Consider the following 20,422-nt stretch of genomic DNA (forward strand, 5'->3'; position numbering starts at 1 on the left):
ACTAGAATCTATCAGTAGGTGGAGTTTAAAACAATGCAGCAATACATTTTTGAAAATAAATGAAGAAGAGTGCCATGTTGTCGATTTAATGTTAATCGAGGGAATTTGTTGTGCAGTGCCATTGCCATCTAGAACACAAGACCTTACTTAAGCAATACAGCGTGTAACGTCACGAGGAAGGCCAAACTTCAAAATTTCTTTACATTTTCAGACAGTATGAAATACGGTGTTTTAATCAAACTTATGGAAGATTGAAAATTGTGAGATAAGCAAAAGCTTGATGGCAAGTGTATACATATACTAATAATTCCAGTTAATACCAGCGTATTTACTGTTCATCGAACCTGGGAAGTATTTTTATATCCTATCAACATTTTCGTCGTTATAAGTACAATTTAGTTGAAAAAATATTTGCTACACATATTGGGTGATTCAAAATGATTGTGGCCAAGTATGGCAACTATGTACGAAAATGTATGTGGCAATTGTGTGGGTGGGATAGAGTTGATATTTCCTTGACAGTTTATAGTCGCGCAATTTTGAAAATTGTCAAGTCAACGTGCAACGGTATAAAAACAATCAAATGCACGCCAATGAAATGTCACGCAAATGTCAACTCTACCCCACTCACACAGTTGCCACATAAATTTTCGTACATAGTTGCCATACTTGGCCACAATCATTTTGAATCACCCAATATAATTAAGATGTGAGAAGCATTTGCTGTGATTTGGTGTTATTTAAATGATTCACAAAGTAAAAATTATGGAAAAAAAATAAATACACAAACTTAACCTCACTTGTAAATGACAATTTTCGCGTCATTAATGGCATTTTACTCCACGAGGCAGTAATTGTAAAGCCTACACACATCGTTCCACTGGTGCTAACCAAAAATCTTACTATCTGTATTAAATTAATTAAATTCTGGAGATTTAATTCGTTCTTCGATGAAGCGTTCTTATTCTTGGATAAACTTGGATTTTAAAACTGTACTAGAAACAGTGCTACACCCATTAAGTGAGTCTTATTCAAACAATCACTTCAAAGCGTTAGCATCATGAGAATTAAAACGAAATTGACAACAGTTTTCCACAAGAAATTATTCGGGGGTCAATATACTGATTGCCATTTACGCAAACGATAATTCAAACGAAACAATAGTGCAGGGTTATTCTAAATGATTGTAGTCGCAGTAGGCGTGAAAACTGAATGTAAAATTTATGGTTGCCGCTCCACATAAAAAAAAATCATCAAAATGATGTGTTAAATTGGGTGCAAAAAAACTCAATATTTTTAAAATTGATTGTAGAACAACTCAATATTTCTGGATCCAATCGTTAATTTAACAAAAATAAATAAAATCCTCATCACGGCACTTTTCACCTAAAAAATGGCAGTGACAGCGACACAACTGACAGTTCACATAAAAGCGGCAAAAACGTAATAACATGGGCAGGGCCTACTTCGACTACAATCATTTAGAATAACCCTGTAGAAGCAATCACAAAATATTTGTTGTGCAAGTGCTTTTATTACAATAAATTTATTATAATTTTATATTTTTTTTATCTTCATTTATTTGCATTAACCTCTCTTCCACGATTCACACTCACTTTTTCTATCTACTGCGTTCATTATTTCCCTTAAATCTCCGAAAAGCTCTACCACCACGCTCGAATTGGACATTCCCATTTCATTCTTTTGAAATTATAATTTAATTATTCATTATCTCTTCGTAAATTCGTTCTTTCTCCTTACCAGATGCTCCCTCGCTTTCCGTTCTCTCCTATAAATATATCTCTTCCAGAAGTAAAGTGTACAATTATCCTCTATCTTCCTTAAGCGTTTTCTTACTAAACGACTTAATAAATGCTACGGCTACCTCATCTAGAACCACATTATACAACACCTAGACACACTCTTCTTGAATATGATAAAGTAAACTTTTGGCCAAAAAGAATTTTAAAAAAATTCGCGTTGCAGCCTTCCACCCTAATCAGCGAGACGTCAGTACGTTCGCACGATGACAGCAACTTCGTCTCACATCCTCGAGTTTCCCCACCAATTTGGCAATTGCAATTAACGAAATTCGGGTTCCGACCACAAACCCGAAGACAAATTCGCCGAGATAAGGTAGAGCTGAAAGTAAGAATTTACACGATGAGATTCTTCGGTTTATTAATGTTAAATTAAACGTGGGACAGAATTAAGCACTAACCCTCGAAATGGGAAAATTAATAATGGTGACGGTGGAGTTTGTCTACAAAGCCGTGATCAAGTTTATGTAGATGTGCAATCTAGAACATTACACGCAGTTAATCTCACGGTTCAGGGACAGGTTACGAGCCAAATTATTGAATATGAGGTGTAACGATAGCAAATTTTCGCAGTTTTAGAAGTAATTAAGGTTTAAACTACACTTGCGGTTTCATAGGCTGTACCATTTCATCAGTTGCAGCTGATTAACTGATACTTTGCCACACGAAATGAAAATGAAAATTATGATTCAACGTTAAAAGTAATTTGTACTCGATGGTGCGGGTCGTTATGAAGGGCGGCTCGCCAGGGAAGGCAAGGGAGGCAGTGCTTTCCGAAGAGAAACTATCCAGTAGTGATAATATTATTTTTTCTACTCCCTTTTGTAAAGTGCTATATTTTGAATTGACAAATAGTGTATAAAACGTCACTTTAAATATGATTGTTCATTAGTCACGACTTGATGTCAATTCGGGCATTTTCGGGATATTAAACACAGCTTGAATTTTTTGCACACATATTAAGTTGACAATTTGATGTTTCTTAGAAAAAGTATAGTATGCAACTCGTTTATAAACGTTTTCTTCTCCTATGTTTAAAATGCCATTTATCGCATATATTTCCATGACGCTAACTGATCTTTTAAACACACCTTGATAAGTTGTGACTTTGTGGGCTTTAGTCACGAGCTGAAGTTAGCAACGGACTAAAGTTAGCTGCAGTTATTTTAATCGCAAAAATCATATGACACTCAAAATCAAATTAGTTGTCACTTGTCAATTGACGTTTATCAGTTTCGAATTTTATGTTTAAATTAACGTTTAATAAAGAAGTTGTCTAGACACTCGTTTATTAAACACTCGCTCAGTTCGTGCCTTATAAAACTCGTGACTAAAGTGCCGTTTATAAATCTTGTTGCATAATATACAATTTTAGTCGCTCGTGACTAAAAAGGCGTTTATAAACCTTGTTGCATAATATATGTACTATTTGATAATTTCGACAAAACGTCCCTAACAGCCATTTATTGGGGGTGGAATACTTGTAATTTTTGTTCGAAAATTATTGAATGACAGAGAACCCAAATTTTAGACTCTGAAATTTTTCTTGCTCTTTAACTTTTATTTGTAAGGTAGCTCGGTGGCCGCATGGCTGTCGGAGACAGTGCTCCGAGGCCGCGGTCCCGGCGCTGGTGGGTTCGAATCTCACCGAAGGGGGAGGATTTTTTCGAAGGAAGGAAACTCCGCCGGGCCATGGATGTGTGTGTATGTCTAGTAGGGGCTGACGGTAGGGTGGTGGAAGGAAGAGCGACACTCTCCCGACACCACCGCGAGGTCAGCAGGGTTCAAATCCCAGGCCGGATGGCCTCCCATGGATGTTGTGTGTTGTGATATTCGTGTTGTGTCGTCCAGAAAAAGGAGAGGAGAGAGGGTGGGCGTAGGTAGCCGGGGAAAGTACCCCGGAGCCCGCCGCACCACAAAGGAAAAAGAAACCAAGCCGACCGTAAAAGGTACCTGATAGGCCTGTTAGGTGAAAAGGGAAAGGCAAAAAAAAAAAAAAACTTTTATTTGTATTCAAGATTTATTTCACAACCACTAATAATTCTTCTCTTGCACTAAAATGAAAGTAAATTATCTTCTTTGGGAATTCATTAAAAAAAACTCCTTCGTTCTCGGCAAGGTAACCTTGATTATTATTTGTTCCTTGAAGCTCTCGTATGTGGAAAGATTTCGCCAGTGTCCATCGTACTCAAGTAGGTTTGGTCCAGCGCAGAGCACAAATGCACCCACACCACCCTTAAAGTGAAAAGAGTTTCTCCTAAGCCTGATTACAGTGATAACACCTTTCCTTTTTAGTCTTCCCGATATTAATTCCACACTTGACTGAGACGTTACACGAGGGTTCGCGGGCGGAGACAATTCAAACCTTTGTAGGAGATCACATGGTTCGCAACTCAAATTCTTTTAATGTTGTTTCATATTCACAAAATTATTTATTAATCACTTTATCTATCAAAATCAACATTCACCAAAAAGTAATTTATTAAATTCACTCATTTATTTAATAAATTTTGTAGGAACCAAACACAACCAAAGTGGGATTACTTCTGAAATAAAATTCAAGTAAAATGTATGTATTGTGTTCTATCGTTTTATTTAAAACTTTTCCAGTTGAGGTTCTCACAAATTTTTGTTTCATATTTTTTGTAAAAACACCATCGAAGAGAAAACAAGAACATATTTATAAGTTGCATCCCAAAGCGCGAAATGTTACAATAGTTTTCTGTTTTTTAACGTAAGTACATATAAACGTGTAAAATTACGAGCATATCGCTTCAAATTACATACATGTAAACGTAGCCGGAAGCAGACTCTGTTCCTGCTTCTACCAGCTAGATACACATATTTACGCATAAATTATTTATAAGAGAATTGGGAGAAACCTTCTAATCTTCCAAATTTGCAAACACTGGCAGGGAAGGTAAAATGGTGTTTTGAAGCATAATACATACATAATACACCACTCGATGCATTCTACTCATTCATGTGATCATCCCGAAGATGAATCGCTCTGCGAAAACTACAACGAACTATTTAGGTATTTAAAAAAAATCTACATAAAAAATATGTAATTTATCCAATGTTATCATTATCGGTTATGTCGTAGCCGAATTCTACGCAAATAAGCGATCAATGCATGAGCGTAGACAATTTGTAATAATAAGCTAATAAATCATATCTCCTGAATTTTAGGCGTTGGAATTATAATAAGTATACATTTTATTATTATTATCTCATATTGGAAAAAAATTATAATCAAATGCAACATTTTAGATTCGTAAAAATGGGTAAATTGCGAGCTTTATTGCCAAACGCGACGCCACTGGTAAGCAAATTTTTTGCGGAAATGTCAATGAAACGTCAACGATGTGCTGTGTTAATCTAGAAAACAACTTTTCGATTTCGGCAAAGTTTACAGACGTTTACTGTAATTGTAAGCAACAATTATCCCAGAATATGTGGTAAAATGGGTTTTACCATTGAAGATAAAGCATTAACTATTAATACCTAATTATACTAAGGACAACGTAACATTTTATCTGCCCCGCCCATTACATTTTCTTGTTACCAATCAAATAGGTTGGTTAAGACGATATAATTTACACAAAAAAAAAATTCTAACATTCGAATTGTCTTAATGACATTTTGTTTTTAAAACCTAAAACAATAACTTTTAATACATCATTAGATTCAGAAAAAAAAACTCTAGCAGACTGAGCCTAAAAAACTACATGTGTCCATTTAAAAAAAAAAGTTGACTATCGTTAGCCATTGAAAATAACGCCAAAAAAAATATATGTTATGGCTGCTTCGTAGCGCATGAAAAACCATATCTTTGGTTTTTTGTTAATTGAAATCGGATAACAAATAAAAAAGTTATGGGTTGAGGCATTTTTTATCAAACAGCCTGTATATGTACATATAAACCATTCACGATTATTTCAAATTCGTACTATCTATGAAAATCTGACATTTTAGTTGGCAGTATTGTGATTTGTCTTAATAAATCTATTTTAGGTTATAATTCAACCGAACACTGCTCCCAAGTTGTTACATTTTTTAAATAATTGAACGCATTAGGAACAATAATCGTAAAATTGTAATTGAAATGAAACATACATATTTGTAGGGCAGTTCTGGGTAAATTCTTATTAACTAAATTAATGACGGAATTGACAACAATGCGAATATTTTAAAACGAAACGTCATATGACAGGACCAGACGCCAATCTAACAAAAAAATATCGCGGCCTCCTGCGTGTTTAAAATAATCGTGAACGGCATATATATCCCGATTATTTCCGCCTCCCCCATTTACGAATTGACGAGCTGCCACTGGTTAGAATATTCAGCATTAATATTCACCTTTGTTTTCTTTTATTTCCCTTTTCGTGAAAATTCTTGCTACTCTTAATTATTAATGAATAATGCATCCTGCGAAAGAGGCGAAGTAGCTAATAAAGTTTTAATCAATCAAGTTAATAATTAATTCCAGCGTAATTACCACAACTTTTTTCATAGCATTTGTTCATTAATATCAAAGTTTTGACACTCTCTGCACACTGAATTCTGCGTTCAGTAATTCGTTCATATACGGTTTATTAGGTATCAAATTAACACACAAAGCTCTACTCATCGCTGAAAGCGTAAAAGAAATTTATGCTGAACTACCACTGAAAGCGTCGTATTATTGGATATCCATCGTAAATATTTTGTGCTGTAGTTAAATTAGGATAACATTACCGTGACGTTACGACAAAATGTCATCAAGTGTTGGTTATCGATAAAACCATTTAAGCTTATTGTCATTAATGCATATTTGATAAGTTCTTTATCTACGCTAAATATTTTAGGGCCCTATTGATTGGACGGTCACACATCAAAGTTTCACGAGTACGTTTTTAATATTGTTACCCCAATCAGTTCATTATTTACACATCCATCAATATTATTCGACGCTGACGAAATTATTACTCTCCTGTGATTGTAGCGCTAAATTTGGAAGATAATTAATTTTCATTTTGGATTCTTCAAGCAAAGAGTACCAAGAGTTCCTGAATTGAAATCAAGACATAATTTGAGTAAAGTAAACGTAAATATGACAAATGATAGTCAAGATTTCATATTTACTTGTAAAAACGTATGGGGCGATCAAAAAAAAAATCGAGTGAACCATAATCATCATGGTTCAGTTAACAGCACCAGTTCAAATACTGCTACATTTGGCAGCAGTCAAGGTTCTCTATTAGAGGTTACAGGACTTAAATATTTAAACCATGGCTGCCAACTGAACCACGATAGTCATGGCTTACTCGATTTATTGTTTTTTTTATCGCACGGTATTTTCTACTTTGCCAACATTTTATTAACTCTACTTGAGAATTTACTCATCATGTGATAAAACTTTTGACATTTAATTAACGAGAAATAAAACAAATGTGTATTGTACACATGTACAATAGTAAACCATCCTAGTATTAATGACTATAATACCGAGCGATCATTTAAAAAATAAATCGAGTTTGCTTTGGAGCCTATGCTATAGCATGGGTTGCCATAGGTAACACGCCGACTCGATTTATTTTTTAATTGATCGCACCGTATTATTTACTGAATTCCTATATTCTTGATGTTGTGCTATAATGGGTAATTTATCAAAGTCTATTACAACATTAACAACCCCTACAAAAATAAAATTACTAAACAAAAATAGAAAGGTATTTCCCGCGTATTGATTTAATTAATTAATAATTAATTAATTGATTAACTAATTTAACTATTTATTGATTTTTTTTCGATAGTGTATCTGAAATACTTATGTTAATTTTAACCAGTGGAATAATTCGCCAATTTATGAAACTTTTCTCTATAACATTTTGCAAAATTCGCAAAAGATTTCCAAGATTTTTTGCCCCCAATTTTTTACCAAACGAGGGGTTTTGTATAATTAACTAGTAATTAACAATGTAATTTTTTTGACAAGGCCCCGTTTCTATCACAACAGAAAATTTTCGCCCTTACCCATAGGCGGGTAAGGCGGGTATACACTTTGATAGCTAATTTATTCCAAATTTTAAATTTGTAACGCTTTTTCGTAAAAAAAAATCAAATAGAAAAAACGTTTTATTTAACGAGCTCTACTACGTGTTAAAATTAACACACCCATTTCAGATACGCCCTGTATAAGCTAATACAGGGTGACTACCTTCTTAAATTGTGTTATATATTTTTTTCAATCAATATGAAGGTCTGTCTAGAGGAAAAAGTTAATCTAAATATAAAACTCCATATTTAAATACAAAAGTATTGGAATATTACTAGCTCTTAAGCACTTAAACAATATACCGTCACATAGTACTAAAACCGGTTTTGATGGCTTTCATATCAAAGCTATTGTCCTACAACATGGAAATATAATTTATGCGCTGCCAAGCAATTTTGACCGTTTTATTTACCTCATTAGAGTGCATAAAAGGGTAATTTATTGCTCTAAAGCATTGGCGTAATTTTTATGCTCTAAAGAAAATTCTATTACATGAAATTGCGTATTTCTTAATAAAGTAACAATTTAATTAAACGAAAAATTTACTTCTACTTTAGCATTGTTACAACTATTAATTACAATCGAAGGTAAATTGATTTTTTCTGAAAATATTTGATTCTGTCGATTTTGAATGTTCAACTCCGCATTTGTCTGAAGAATGGAAACTCCTTTACTTTTCTTATCCTCGGGTTCTTCAGTGTAGTCATTTGAAAAAGCACTGGATGTTGATGGGACTACTGTTTTTTCATGTTGACGTTTCCCTTGAATTTTTTCGGCTATCTTGAGCTTGTTTTGAATATTATCTTCTATATATCCTTCTGCGATTGTATGTACCAGAACGCCAACCTCCGTGACGTTTTAAGTCTGTAATATCTCCACCAGAATCTGCAAGTAAAGTAGCGGAACTGCGACGCAAACAATGTCCGGTATAAGATTTGGGGTCGGGAAGGTTCAAATATGTTGCTACTTTTGATGGAATGTTTCCAAACGTATTTCTGCCTACGGGTTGCGTGGAACATTTCCCATTTTTGTAAAAAATGAAGAATCGATTATGTTTAGTATGTGGAGGCTGCAAAACAAAGTACTTGCGGAAAAGTCCTAAGAAATTTTGCTCATTTTGTATTATAGTAAACCGTCTTGATACTTTTGTTTTAGTTTCTGTTAGTCTTATCAGTATCGCAGAGCCCAAATCCTCAATTTCTTTTGTTGTTAAAAAGCACAACTCTTGCGATCTGCAAGCACCGGCAATTCCTACGATTACAGCAACCTAGAATAATTACAAATTAACTATTGAAATATAAAAGCAACAAAGTAATTTACCTTGATCATTAAATACGTATCATCTGGTGCTTCCGTAATAAATTTGTCAATTTCGCTTTTTGAAAGGACTTTTGACTTTTTAGGTTTGTAAGTATCACATTGTCGCTTTAAATATGCTTCAAGTTTTAAGTATTTGCTGATGTCTATTCCATTTCTTACTAGCAAGGTGCTTCTTAACATAGAGTAAAAACTCCACAAACTCGAAGACTTGTAGTTGTTGGATTTTTCAAAAAAGTAAGCGAGATAAACATCTTCAGTGTACTGTGTAGTCTTCTTACCATTTTCAGCTAAATTGAAAAATCTTTTGCACACAAAAGCAAATGTCTGCCACTTGTTTACAAAATTTCGTAGTTACGGTAGTTTGGAAAAATTATCAATCTTTGGCTACTTTGTTTAAATTAATACCAAGGAAATTTTTGTGTTGGTTTTTTCAGTTTTTGAGGGCAGCGCATAAAATTTTGTATGCATTACGAGCATAAATTGCATTTTGCTGCTCTTATCGTCTTAATGCCCTCGGCTAGCGCCTCTGGCATCAATATGACGATGCGAGCAGCAAAATGCAAAATTATGCTCTTAATGCATAAATAACTATTAACTGATTTCAGATAATACCAGTGACAATTCAACTCGCATTCTCTCGACCAATCAGATTTACGAAATTGCTCAGTACGGACCAATCACGTTTGTTTTAAAAAAATTGCCGCGGAAATTTTCACTAGTGAAAATTGCCACCAAAAATTTCCAACAAAATGTTTCCACTAGGATATTTTATTTTCTATTTTATTTATTCAAAGCATTAGTACCAAAATTAAAAATACAACTATTATAAACATTATTTGTACCCGATGATGTCGACGTAATTTCTTCATTCTTCTTGGCAAGAACTGGTTCTGAAGTTGTCGCTGCTTTATCTCTAAAACATTGTATCGGACGTGAGTGGTGTTCCTCATTGAGCTGCAAGTACGGCTTGATCGATGCTCCAGAACTATGGCCTGTTATTTTAATTAGTTCTTGTTCACCCATTCCAGAACTTGCCAACATTGTGACCGCACTTGAGCGTGCTGAATGATTGGTCTTTTCGTATCCAGACCTGCTTTTTGAGCACTGTCTTTCAACCACTTTCCTAGCTCATTAATTCCTGCGGGACAATTTTTAAACCAAGCGGCAGCCTTATTTTCTGGAGTCTACCCATGATTGACACTAAGAAACATTCTGTCCGTTTTTATTCGGTCGCTTCTTTTTGATAACAGTTTCTTAAATAGCCTGTAATTGATTATGTAATTAGTTCTTGCCTTAAATTTTAGTTTTTAAGTAAATTTACCTTACTGGACACAAGTCAGATGACATGTTTGGCACCAACCATTTGCTTTCGCTTAAGGAATGGCAGCCTCCTTGGTGTGTTTTTGAAAGTATCGGATTGTACTCCAATCGACCAGTCAAATCTCCAAAATTGTTTCTTTCTTGTTCTTCTCGGAAGAAACTCACAAGACAATTTGCCGCCTCATTACCTCTCCAGGCTAATTCTCGTGCAACAATCAGGAAGAATTTGTGTTGTAAACCATGAGGCGTTTCTTCATCCCATAATTTAACCATCTTTAAGTATTCTTTAAGTATTATTAGTGCTGCTGAGCTTACTTTCCGCTTACTTACATCAGCTTGCAATATTAATCTTCTAACGTCCCTTGCATTTCTTGCTTGAAAGGATTGAACTTAATTTTAAACTTATTGTAATACATTTCCTGTAAAGCTTTGGCCGTTGTGTTCCATAATACTTTTACTACTGTCTCTTTGTAATCCTCTCCACTTTTTTTCTTCATATTGAAGCCATAATCTTTCAGAATATTGTTAAGTTCTTCAATCGGCAAAACTTGATCTAGCGAATAGCCACCTTGGGAGCAAAATTCCTCAAACTGTGTCCAGCACGAGCGATGTGTTTTCAAGGTGTTTACTGGCACTAAATTTCGTATTGCTTCGTTTATTTATTTGTTCTCCGCGTTTCCAAATCTTTCAGCCATCGTGGGAAGGAAAGGGGAAGGAAACAATTCACGAATGCAGAAACAACCACAGAGAAACAACCACCAAGGACCGAATTTTGCCTTTATGTCGTTTTCGTTTTTTGAAATTTTCACTGTTTATTGACGAATTGCTATAACAACCTTTTGTAAATCACAAACTACTATTCAAGTATTTCTTTCATTAAATTTTTCAATCTTCGCTCGGTGAATTGTCATGCCGAATACAAACTCGTGGGTACGAAATTGCCGGAAATTTCGTACCCACTCGTTGTATTACTATTGAAAATATCATTTAACCAGTTTATATTACTGTATATGCGAAAATTGCCTACAGGAAATTATAAATAAAATGCTTGATAAAAGTAGGGAATCTCACAGAATATATTTTTGCCAAGAAATTGGAGTACAACAAAAAAGACTTGAACATAATTAATGTTAGAGTTAGCATGGAGAAAAATTTCCCACTGAATGTTCATCAACTGTTGTTAATGTTTGAACCATCTACTAAATACACGGTATGATGAACAATAAAATATTGACTGGAATTTTCCGCAATTGTTAAAGCTATGGGTATCTTCGTTGATTCAGTATACCATATCTTAAGTCATTTTATCATACATTCCATTTTAAGATAAAATAATAGTTCGAACACGACTGTTCTCCACCACTTTGAAAAAGGTAATTGCATTAGTCGAAAAGATTATTACATTTTGGAAACATTGAGGAAAACATTTTGATTGATTATTTTGAAGAGTGGAAAGACACAATGTAAAAAATAAAAATTCTCTGATTCATCTGTGCATTCTGCTATTGCTATTACCTACTACCACCAAAAAATTCTTCGGCAACAACTTTTTATTTCATGATCCCTGATAAATAGAGATAACTTTATGTACGTAACTGCCATAGTCAAAACAACCAGGTTCGCCACTACATCTATGTATTGTCTTTCGTTTGCAAAAGACCGCATTGAATTTGCTTGTGCCGTTTAGGAGATATTCCTTTTAAAAAAATACAATACAAGTGAGCAAAGTAGTGCAAGTGCGGAAGTTGGGCGTCTGAGCCGAAGGCGAGGACCCCAACCTTACGAGTGATTAAATGCACGTTTGCTCACTCGTGTTGAATCTGATTTGATCATAAAATAGAGTCGCGGAATTGAAATTTCGGGCAGTCAAAAAAAGACAAGCTTTAGTTATTAATACATATTCAGAAAATATTTTAAAAACAGATTAAAAAACTTTCAGTACAACATATTTGACGCCCTCTATAGACAAACTCGCAAAACATTCACTTTGCTCACTAGTGAGAAAATATTTTTTCCTCGCTAGTAATTCAATTGCCATCTTTGCTCACTATTTTCAGTAAGCAAAGACCACTGAAATTCAATGACCATGGAAAACGCACTTTGTAAACCGGTGTAATTACAATTGTGTACCTATTTACAAGAGATGACGGGACGCAACCATTAGATCATTATTCCTGTTTGCTAATTAGACCAATAAAACATTTTCCTTTGAAATGAACTGTAATCAATTATTACCGTATCAAACCTTCAAACAACAAAATCAAAACAAACAACTCCTTTCGCCGTCCTGATTTTAATTAACAAACCAACCGCGTTTAATATTTACACTAAATTAGCTACATTATCTTGTACAATAAACTGATTAGAAGTATACACGTCACGTAGGCGGAAACCTAATTATAAATTAATTCTTGCAGAGTTCTCGCGGATGTGATAGCCGGCGCACATGTTCAAAATTACACTTCTCCCGCTTTATCTTAAACAACGCAATTTGCGTCGAGCCAGAAAATTGAAAACTAAAACGAGAAGAAAATAAAAATAAGGACGCCTCATCAGCACTCCCACGAAGAAGTCGGCGCCCACCGCCTCCGCGCCCATTGAGATCGACACCCTAAATATTTACCAAAATATCACGATTTTCGACTATCGACTGTCCGATCTGATCGATCATGTCCCGATTCAAACGTTCTGTGAAAATTTTAAAGAGTCGAATGACATCAACGGGCCCTCCATATTTCGTTAATTTCCTGTGCGACTCCTCGTTGATTTGTGCTCCCCCTGCTGCACACATGCGAACTGGCAATTTGCATTTTTAAAAGCCGGACCTGGCCGTTATTAAGGAAATTTCTCGCAAATTTCGAACGACGGCGACGGTAATAACGTTGCAGCAATCAAGCTCTAAAAATAACAACAGTGTACACCGTGCAATGGAATTAATCACTTTGGGGTACAATAAAACGAGACCATCTCGTTGTTTGCGGAGGGGTCATTATTTTTAATACCCCACAATTGCAGGACCGGCGTCAGTTCACTATTGTCGGAAACAAAGCAACGTTGTGTTTGTCTTTTTTCTTCAGAGAGTCGTTACATTACGTTTTACATGTTCACACCAGTCCAGATTATTAACTAAATTTTGTTCGCCACGTTGACGTTGTAGCAGCAGGGGCAATAACAAAAATGTAATCAATTCTAAATGTCATCTCTTCGTATTGTAAAATTTCCGAGATGGTATCCTGGTTTATTTTTCTCCGGGGATGATATTTTTGCAAAAAATACGAAACCAAACAATTATGGAAATATAAAAACCAATCGATCTAACGTCGTGTTGTATTACTTATTTTATTTAATTAAAAGGTTCTACGAGAGGTCGTACCGTTGAAATAATAATACAATAACTAAGTTTATTGAAAAGATGGTAACACAGCACTGTCAATGCCCTACTTGCACATTTGCATTGCTAAAGAGGGAGCATCCATTGCATTACGAACGGTAATATGGCGCGAGACGCAGTCGAGCGCTTTATGTGAGTGAGTAAAGCAATGGAGTTTTCACAAGAGTACCATACAATATTTTTTGTGCTGCCTTTTATAACAAAACATATTTTTGAATCATTAGAATAATAAATATTACTTAAACAAAATTATATTGTTAATATCTGTTCACGTTGGATTGAACATCAGTGGTGCAAATGACCTAACCTGTTACTATGACAACTCATATGAAAGTTAATGCCAAAGGTGTGCGATTTGCACCACTGATGTTCAATCCAACGTGAACAGGATATATAGTCGTTTTCAACGACATCCGTGCTCTCAGTATCATTTTTAACATGTTGGTGCAGATTGTACAATGAGGGACATGGAATCCTGGGCAGTCTGCTATTGTCATTTCAAAAAGTGTCAATGTAAATGCATCTTTACTGTCATTATGATTGATATTTTCAAAAAAACTGTCAAATTAACTTAAGCTTGGTTATGAGTAGCTAAGGTATGGTTTAGAAATTTTGACAACTGAATGACACATCTGCCCCATTTTCCGTGTCCCCAATAGTACACACAAATTCATAACCAGGATTCAGAGTATAAGCAAATCATAGTTAAAAAAATGTCAAACAAGAAATTGAGGTTATGGTGAAACATCAACATCAATAACAAATAATAAAACTCAGTCTTCAACATGGTGTAAAACATGGTTAAACTAGGTCATCCTCGGAATTCAAATCAGACTAAGTACATATTTTCTTTGATTTGTTTGAAATTATAGAAAATAATTTGAATTTGTCAATTTGCCGCGTCAAGCTAAATTGTCTAGTTAGGAAATTCAAAATTACTAAACTGAAACAGCAAGTAATGCCAACATACTGTCATTGTGACAGCACGGATGTCACTGAAAACGACTATAGTCAATTTATCACTAAATATGTCAAATGTCAATCTGTCAGTGATCGAATTTGAAATTCAAACTCGTATTTTAAAAAATGGAAATTTCTTCACACATCAAAAAATTTGTAGACAAAGCCACTGTACATTAAAATCCAAATGTACGAGGCGCCAAGTCGTGTGAATAGGGGGGGTGGGTGACAATATCCCATCCAAACGATGTCAGCAGCTCCTGTGAAACTGGCGCGCTATGGGGCCTGACGTGGTCATGCAGGAGGGTGACTCCCCGGGTCAGCATTCCCCTTCCGGCTTATCTGAGTTTTTTTTTTTTAGGGTATTGCAGTAAGCCTCTGCATTTTTTGGCATAAAATCCACCAAAAAGAACTCCTTACGGTCCCAAAAACAGATGACATGACTTTTCCGGCTGAATGGTTCGTCTTGAACATTCTGGTGGCTGGGGAAAATGAATGACGCCACTAAAAGATTGTCTTTTGGATTCTGGGGTGTAGTGACACACCGACGTCTCATTCCCCCGTCACGATAGAATCCAGAAAAGCTTCTCCGTCCTGAGCAAAACGGAGGTGGCGGGAGCGCGCGACGACCTCTCCATCGGAAAAATTTATTGTGACTGAACAAAATGGCCGACAAACACGCAGGACCAAACAAACTGACAACTAGGATCCCCCCTACATGCCAGGTGTGCCAACTTTGAAACAAAAAATTTCCCCCGGCCTCAGGAGCCCTTGTAACCTTAGTTTCTGGATGACCCTCGTATAACTAAGGCTTTAATGGAGATATAATTGTCTTTCAGTAACACTTGATTTGCCACAATTAGTTTATTTTTTCTTGCCTTAGATTTCTCGTTTGTCCATTGCAGCTTTAGAGTTTTCTCAAATTCTCATTTTCATTGCCGCACGCTAATCGTCAACTTAACATGTCAATTGCAACTATGGCAGCACAATAAAATAGTTGTATGTTGTACTTACTGCTCTGGCACAATCTCCTCCAAAAATTGTGTCTTTAGCCAAATCTATAATTTGTTCCAAGTAAAGAAGTCTTTGTTCGACAACGCCAATGCCTCTAACTTGTGGAACCCGATCATGAGTTTTTGCATATTATGTCTTAATTTAATTATTAATTTCTGAAATACAAATAATATTTTCTGAAATACAATTCACCTTTTCTGCAATTCATTTGAATTTTCCGAAATATCATTAACACATTCTAAAATACATTTTATACAATTAACACATCTTACTATTTTGATTTGATACACTTGGTACATTTGACAAAACAAAATAATTGTTCTCATTTATTTATACCGTGCGATCAACAATTATTTAGACCATATTTAGACCAAAGAAGCCATCTTTGAGATTTTGGATGTATTTTCCAAATCTAGACGATCAGATGCTCTGGATGCATGAAAGTATTTTTGGTTGCATATATCTGTTTCAATTTAAATTTGGAAATTGTTGCCGAAAATCGGTCAAACAGACAACAGCGCTTTATGTATGTTCATTCTCCGTTATTGGAAACACCGTATTTGCGTTGAAATATAATTCATAGTGACAGTTGTTTGACGTTTATTAGGTGAGTTAGCAAAGATATAAACCATTCACGATTATTTCAAATTCGGACTATCTATGAAAATCTGACATTTTAGTTGGCAGTATTGTGATTTGTCTTAATAAATCTATTTTAGGTTATAATTCAACCGAACACTGCTCCCAAGTTGTTACATTTTTTAAATAATTGAACGCATTAGGAACAATAATCGTAAAATTGTAATTGAAATGAAACATACATATTTGTAGGGCAGTTCTGGGTAAATTCTTATTAACTAAATTAATGACGGAATTGACAACAATGCGAATATTTAAAAACGAAACGTCATATGACAGGACCTGACGCCAATCTAACAAAAAAATATCGCGGCCTCCTGCGTGAACGGCATATACGAAAAGTCTGACACTGTCAAAGTCGTAGCCACCCCTTATCTCTTTGTATCTATTTGTAAGAGATGTATTTTCTTATAATTATTTATGATACATATTTGACTGAACTCTCAAACATATAAAAATGTGTTAAATATCCGTACGAGCAAAACATCAAACCTGCCAACTGTATAAGCAGAAAGTACTAGAAGGTAACTCTACCAGCCAGATAGTAATGAAGTCAACTTTAAATGTATTTCTTTGGCATCAGATCAGCAATATTTAAACTAAGGGTGCCAACTGAACCACAATAGTCATGACTTCCTGTTTTTATCGCACGGTCTCTCAAATACCCGTCCCAACGTAATGTGCGGTACACATTCAGTCGTTACTGACTATATAACCAAACAAATCGATGCTTTTGGTAGTTACTACTGACATTCATTGATTTTTCTACTTTCACTGTTACATTATAGAGAATAAAGGAAATAGCCTCTGTAGACAAATTAGAGAAATTACACGATATAAGACAATTTAATCAAACATACATACAGGCTGTTCCAAAAATGGCGTACTAACGGTGCACTACGGTGTAGAAGAGATTACCGTAAACGTCAGAAAAATGTTAAAAAAAATTCTATTGGACTTATTTGCTGATTCGGCGGTCTTTGAAAGTGGCACTTAACAGGTCAATTATTTTGAAATATATGTATGAAATTGTCATGACAGGTACCTTTAATTGTACATATTATCGCAAGTACAAGATCACTCACTACCAATATCTAATCCTGCATAATAGAGAATTTAGAAGCTTTGGAAATCGAAAAAATAATTTAAAATCCACTACGGTAACATTGCAAGGTAATGATGTACGAATATATCTTTGTTTACATTGTATTACCGTTAATATAATAATGATAAAACATTTTTTCCATATTTTTTTCATGTACATTTAAACATCCTCGATAAGGTAGTAAGTAGTGTATACGCAAATTTTGGGACACCCTGTATAAAGGCATTCGGAATGTTTCACAATGCAAAAAATGTTTACTTTTTTTTATTGATATTAATAATAATAATAATAGGGCGGCCTAACTACTATGGTAGCGCTATCATCATTCACTCAGTGGAGTGAAGTAACATCCTACACGTTGGGATGGGTGGCCGCCGAGAGAATAGAACGTATAAATCAATATAAAAAAATATAATATACTTTCAAAGAAGAAATATCCGTAACGATAAATAAATCCGGCCTGGATGTCGTGATCTATTTTTTATAGTAATAGTGTTTACCTACAAGATAAATAAAGTTGAAAAACTAAACTAGCAAATAGACAAAAGTAAATGCTTTAATAGAATTTAAAAAAGCAGCAAAAGTTGATGTAAAATTGGAAAAACACAGTAATTGTTGTTAATGTATTACTAATTTTTATTTTAATAATCACAGCCATTAATTGGCAACAAAATTCTAATTCTAAAAGACACTTTTTGACTCTTTGCATTATTTTCCAATTCTTTGAATTCCCATTCAAATTTTCTCGATTACGAAATCGAAGCCTCGAATTCATTAACCAGGTTTTTTAAGAGAAAATTTCTCGTTCTAAAATGTTCCCTCCAATACTCTTTTCTTGTGAAAACCGTCGTCCTTTACTATACTTGTACTCACTTCACTCCCCTAATAATATCCATCGTTCTGCTCCCCACCCAGGTAGCTTTAATATTGCAAATTTATAGGTATTAATTATTGAATTCAGCCAGAGCGTCGGCTCGTAACTTCCTTTCTGCTCGAACTGTTCTAAATTAGATTAAAATTAACGCAGCATTATTAAAAATTTATTTATGCTTGCCGCAAAAGAGAGACTCCACTACTGGCACGAAAAACGACTTAACGTCCGTCCTGATTTATGGAATTCCTACAGTACACCAAGTTTCTTCTGCTGTTGATGTTCCACTAACCTCGTCGAGTGGTCTGTGTTAAATTAGATGTTGCGAGTTGGAACGAACTCTTGAAGGATTTATTTCATTAATTTCCATGTTTAAGAAGGACGTGACGTCAGAACCAACGTCGAGACGTTACCGAGTTAGTGTTTGTTCCAAGTTGCTGTCCTTCATCTTTCTAAGTGCAAACAGAATGTTCAACACGTCAAAGTAAAAATTTGTTGTGTTATGTAGCAACAAACGACACATTCAACAGACCGATACAAGTTTGGAGATATGGAAGATGACGGAGTTGCCATGAAGTTTCACTTATCTCTATTACTATTTCTGGATGCGAACGAGTTCCAAGTTTTTTTTATCAGAAATTGCTTCGTTTGGTTCGATAAGTTTTCTTAATGTTCTGAGGGTCGATGACATAACTACTATGCGTCACAACTTCTCGATCTAATATTATCTCCGATTGCTTCGCAAATACAAAACTTTTGCAAATAAATTACGGAAAACCATTTTAAAAACACAACAAGGTAGTTGCCCTCTTGAGTAACTGTAGTTTGCTTTAGCAAATAAATTCAACTGGTTCAGCTGAAAATGAAGAAAAATGCTCCGTGATCTGTAATCCGTGGTGCGTTCACATCGACTCTTCAACGCCAACTTTGAGGAGAAATATAAATGAACACCCGATATAATAAAATCTAGGTAGCAAACGATTTGTAGAACACATTTATGTTTTTACATGAGTAGCGTCACAGTCAATAACGTCCTTGACTTGAAAACCATTAAAAATGAATATTTCACAAAACAATAAAAGTGACAGTAATGAATGAGAAAAACGGAAAAGTGTTGTCTTATTTTGTCATTAATTTAATATCGAGCCCATTTACAGAAGAATCCTGACAAAAGTCTGGACAAAAGAGCTCACAGTCTTCTTTTGGTTATTGTTCGCCTAAAAATCAACTATTAAGTATTAAATCTGATTTTTCTTTTTATTGATTTTGCGTAACACCCCCAGCGATGGCGTTGCCGCGATTCCTTAAAGGAATTACAATATGACAGCACAACGAAGATTTACAACCGCACCCCCATCCCCTTCGTCCCTCTGAGGACGCTACCGGGTAAACATCAACAAATTACCGAATTTCAACGTCCTGATGTTCCCCGAACGAGATTTTATTTTCGGTGCGGTTACCTTACCGAAATGCAGTAAACAATATACTTCAGCGTCTTAATTCGATACCATCCCCTTCGGGTCGCTTCCCCCCGGGACGATCCTAAAATATTGACGAAATAAGACGTCCTAGATGAATCTCGGGATTTCAGACGTGAGCCAATTTAGTAAAGAAAGCTTCTACTCCTCGATCCAGATCAGACACAGCGGATGTTACGGGAAATTGAACAGAAAATTCCCAAATAAAACACTCGCCCGACGTATAAATACAGGACTGCCGGAAAATATTGGACACGAATGTAAATTTATACGTGCAAGGAACGCCTCGAGGGAGGTGGCGAGGACGCAACCCTTTTCTCTCCAAAACTCCTGCACTAACGAATCTGGATACGCTAAGTTACGTGATCTGGTTGGGCAATGGAAAAACACTTTGCTACCTAGATCTGACCCTTTGTAACAGATGGAATCGGTCCTTCTCTGCCTCAATAATGAAGAAAAGG

The 20,422-nt window shown here is 35.2% G+C and overlaps 2 protein-coding genes and 1 long non-coding RNA gene across 8 annotated transcripts in view; 1 reads left to right on the forward strand and 2 right to left on the reverse strand.

Moving 5' to 3' along the window:
* Positions 1 to 20,422, reverse strand: part of LOC138123069 (multiple PDZ domain protein-like) — a 336,364-nt gene that overhangs the window by 299,602 nt on the left and 16,340 nt on the right. The gene's annotated exons all lie outside the window — the stretch shown is intronic.
* Positions 1 to 20,422, forward strand: part of LOC138123076 (uncharacterized) — a 99,564-nt gene that overhangs the window by 8,004 nt on the left and 71,138 nt on the right. The gene's annotated exons all lie outside the window — the stretch shown is intronic.
* On the reverse strand, positions 8,388 to 13,854 carry LOC138123873 (uncharacterized). Its single transcript, XR_011156932.1, has 4 exons — positions 10,834 to 13,854; positions 10,505 to 10,776; positions 9,184 to 10,446; positions 8,388 to 9,130 (listed from the first exon to the last, which is right to left on the reverse strand). It is a non-coding gene; the product is annotated as an uncharacterized lncRNA (long non-coding RNA).

The sequence above is a fragment of the Tenebrio molitor genome, chromosome 2, assembly GCF_963966145.1.
Source record: "Tenebrio molitor chromosome 2, icTenMoli1.1, whole genome shotgun sequence".
Classification (NCBI taxonomy): domain Eukaryota; kingdom Metazoa; phylum Arthropoda; class Insecta; order Coleoptera; family Tenebrionidae; genus Tenebrio; species Tenebrio molitor.